The 4,562-nt window shown below is 37.9% G+C and overlaps 1 pseudogene; it reads right to left on the reverse strand.

Annotated features, from left to right (window-relative positions):
* Window positions 1–3,528: 3,528 nt before the first annotated feature.
* On the reverse strand, window positions 3,529–3,647 carry LOC112471476 (annotated as a pseudogene).
* Between the last annotated feature and the right edge of the window lie 915 nt (window positions 3,648–4,562).

Consider the following 4,562-nt stretch of genomic DNA (forward strand, 5'->3'; position numbering starts at 1 on the left):
AGAAAAACCAGGGGAATAGGAAGTCCTGGAAACTCAAGAAGAAAATTTTTCGTAAAGGACAGAGTGTTCAACAGTATCAAATGCTGCTGAGAAGTTCAATAAGATGCCAACAGAAAAAAATCAGACAAACATTGGCTTTGGCAAGATGCGGGTCGTTGGTGACCTTGATAAAATAGTGAAGGACAAGAGCCTGATTAAAGTGGTTTATGGAAGAGTTAGAGATGAGAAAGAGTGACAGCAAGAATGGACAATTGTAATGATAAGCTTTGTTTGGGAAAGAGAACCGAGAAATGAGGCAAGAGTTAGAAGGGAACATGGGCCTGGAGCACATTTTTGTTTGTTTGCATTTTTGAAGATGAGTCATCTGAAAATATGTTTCCATAACAGTGGGAACGATCCAGTAAAATGTGAAAGAAGGGAGATTGCAGAAGTGAAGTCTTTGAGTAGGTGAGAGGAGATGGAGTCCATGTGTAAGGGTAGCATTGGTGGAAAGAAGGGATCGAGATCCTCTGAAGGCATCTATTTTCTAAGGGATCACTGAATAAAGACACCTTCAGGCTGAGGGAGAGATGTTGGAGATTTGAGGGGAGACAAATATGAAATAGTATCTGAGAAATTAGAAAAATGAATTTACTAGGAAAGCAAAGGACAATAGTCTGGTTGTGTTACCAGCTTGTTTAATATTTGTGGTCATAAATTGAAAGTGAGTTCAATCAACACAGTGAGGTGATTTTCTTATAACATTCACTTGTTTGGGCATAGGTGCAGAGTAAGAAGATGATTGGGGTTAACCTGTTATCATGGATTTTTATAATTTTTATGGACTTCTCAGAATCTGATCCCTTGTCCTATGCACTGGAACTCCTTTCCTGTATTTTCTATATTTGGAACACTTTCTCCATCTTTATAGTCTTGGTGAAAGGCATGGCCTCCCACCATAGAAGCTGAAACTACCAGATACTTACTTTCCAGTGTCCTTTGCAGTTAAGACTGTGCACATGACCTAGATACAGCCAGTCAAATGCACTGTCCTGGATTTTTAATCAGGAGCTAAGGAAAAACAGAGACAATGGCGCATCATCGCTAACAGTAGTGGAGATGGTGACAACATCCGGTTTCTGATATCAGCAGTGGCGACAATGCAGGTGGTAGCCTCCAGTTCCCTGTATCATTGGCAATGTCACTGCAGCATCCATTTCTCTGGGATGGCAGCAGATGTGTCCTCATCAGACCAGTTCTGTGCCATAATTTCGGTTGGGGTTCTTACTGCATAACCTCAAACCTGGTCCTCCAGCTCTCCCAGCAATTCTTTGAGGTAACCAATGTCTACACAACACAAATTACTTCATTTATAAAATGGCACAGTAATTATCACAAAACCATTGAGTTCATTTACAGATAAGAGAACAAATTCAATTTCCTACAACAAGCATATTTTGTGGCCTAAATGAACAAATACGATCTGTCATAATAAATATATTTTACAAATTTTATAGTTATTCCATGCCTTGTGATTAAAGGTTACATTCCTGTGAGATTAAACAGAAACAAGAAACCTCTTGTACTCGAACAGATGACTATCTCATGGAACCTCTTTAGTTCCTTCTCTTCAAATACCAGTGTACACATCAAGAGGAACTGCCATCATGGTGACAAGAAGCAACCATGTATAGTTTAATCATAAATTAGATCTTTGGTGACACCTGGCTAGTCTCCATCAGTGCTAGCTTTTTCTTCCTTCTCTTGTTAAGATGGCAATAACCAGCACAACACTTGCATTGTCAAATAATTTTGGCAAAAATATATTTCCCTTCCAGTTTTCTCATCAAAAACCCCTCGACCAATAGTTTCTTTTAATTTTCACTAAGGCTAGGTTAAAGTTTTGAGTCTTATAATTTTGGGTCTACATTTCTAGCAATTGTAAATTTTGGTATTTTTTTGTAGGGGGTTTTTTGGGTGGAGTTTTGGGGGGGGGTTTCTTTTAGTTTTTTGATCTCATTGCATTGGCTAGAATCCTCAGATCATGATTAAAAGGCAGAGGTGAGATGACTATGGTTATCCTTTCAATTGTGCAACTGAATTCCTTCAGCGACCAGTGTAAATCAATTCTCTGGACTTTGGGAGAAGGAAAAGTGGATGGCATCTGACATGTATACATCAATCCTATCTATCTTTTTAATGATCTCGGCTCATTAATCTTCCCTCTGCCCTCAGTAATCCCACATTTGCTTCTCAGACCTCTTACCTTTGTTGTTGTTGTTTTTGTTGTCATTGTTGTTCTTGTTGTTAATTCTCACTTTGCAAATGAGGAAAGCAAGCCTCCAAGAGTTTGAGTCTGAAGTCACACAGATAATTAGTGACTGCCAAGTCTAGCCTACATTTTTATGTCAGCAAGTCCGAATCCTTTTCAGGGTATTCCACAGCTGCTGAATTCTGTGAGTTTTGTTTTTGTTCTAATTTTAGTTCCTGAAAGGTAGTAATAATAATTCTCCTATGTTTATATAAAGTAGAGCACTTAGCCAATGAGGACAGACCTTCGATTAAATTCAACAGTAAAATTAGTTAAGAAAAAGGTTTTAATTGAGTTTAAAAAAACTTTTTCATACAAAATATTTATTTTGGTAAAAGATTCAAATATTATAAAAATGAATGACTGAGAATGTAAGAATGTTCTAAAATTGTATCTTCCAGAAAATTAGAACATGCTTTACGTGCTATTTCGCAAACCACTTTTTATTTAAACATATATCATGGACATTTTTTACTTCAGTACTTCGGGGTCTAACTCATTTTTAAAATATTGTAGCTTATAAATGTGCCATAATTTTTATTATCCATTCCCTTTTGAATATTTGGCTTGTTTCTAATTAAAACCAATACTGCCATAATGAATAATAGCTTCATAAATAAAGCTTTGGCCAGAGTTTCAATAAACTAGATCTATATATGTAGAGTATACTTAAAAAGTGGTGGTGCTTTTAAAAATGTTTGGTACAAATTGCCAATTTTTTCTCCAAAAAAGCTTCACCAGTTTACATTTCTATAAATAGTATATAAAGGTACCATTTCCCCACATCCTCATCAATACTGTGTATTATCAGTCTTTTAAATTTTGGCAATCTGATAGGTGAAATATGATATGAAGTTTTATTTTGCATTTCTCTGATTACTGGTTTATTCGTAAGTTAATTGCCCATTTTATTTCTAGTCTTGAATTGTCTATTCATATTCTTTTACCTGTTTTTATCACTGAATAATCTTCCATTGTATGGATATACCATGGTTTGTTTATCCATTCTGCCTGAGTTTCTTTAATTGATTATTTCTTTTTATTTGTTTATAGGAGCCCTCTATACATTATAAATAGTAACACTTTGTCTGTTATATGTGTTACAAATATTTTCTTCCAGCCTCCTGCTTATCTTTTAACTTTGCAATGTCTACCCCAGTGTGAAAGTTTGGGGATTTTATATAATTATTAAGCTGGTAAATATTTTCTTTTTTTTTCCTTTTTTTTTTTTTTTTAATAGCCTACAGCACTTGGTATTCCTAGGTGGTCTGCCATCCAAGTACTAACCAGGCCCAACCTCGCTTAGCTTCCAAGATCAGACAAGATCGGACATGTTCAGGGTGGTATGGCCGTAGACTGGTAAATATTTTCTGAATAGCTTTTAGTCTTTATAAATTTGTGTTGTACCCTGCCATTTAACTATATTGAGTTCAGTCTTAAATGATGAATAGAAATTAGACAGATGAAAGCAGGGAAGAGCATTTCAAATGTAGAGACCAGAAGGGCAAGTTCACAGACATGAGCAGTTGCAAATCTTTTCCCTAGGTCGGCTTCCTTCCAAATTGCTTCATTTCTGCCCCCAGGGCCATGTGACTATGCTGGGCTCCAAGTACCCTGCTGTGTAACTGTTGGAGGGAGTAACAGAAGGAGACTTAGTATGAGCCTCAGATCTGCCCTCACTAGGCCAGTTACTTTGGCCAAGTCACTAGGCCCCAAGAATGTTTTTATATCATGTATTAATTCATTCATTTGTTTCTTCATTAGTTCATCCAGCCAGCCAGCCATCTAGCCATCCATCCATTCAATATTGAAGATCCACTTGGGAGAAACATGGCATAGATAATAGAGGCTTTGTTCATCCTTCTTGCGACCAAATCAAAGTTGTGACAGAAACATGGAGCAAACAGCAAGCAAAGTCACCTGGGATCTAGATGAACAGAAGCACTACAACTAGGGAGAGAAATAATTAATCAACCTACAACAGTAGAAGATAGGAGGGGGCAAAGACATGAGGTTGCTCAGTCTGAGCTGCGGCAGCTGCAGATGCCTCTTAAAGGGGCCTTGTCCACGAGTGGACTTTGGCGATGACAGACCTGCTCCCTCTGAGCACCAGCACCAGGTCAGTTGCACAGGGGGCACCAGGAACTTACAAGGGGACACTGAGTTGCCAGAACAAGAACTGGAGGCCATCTTCTCTCTCAGGCAGAAGTGCCGGAGGTATCCATTGTTCCTCTATTGAGCCCTCCCCCTTCCCAGTGTGTAGACTCAGTGC

The sequence above is a fragment of the Pteropus alecto genome, unplaced genomic scaffold (assembly GCF_000325575.1).
Source record: "Pteropus alecto unplaced genomic scaffold, ASM32557v1 scaffold398, whole genome shotgun sequence".
Lineage (NCBI taxonomy): Eukaryota > Metazoa > Chordata > Mammalia > Chiroptera > Pteropodidae > Pteropus > Pteropus alecto.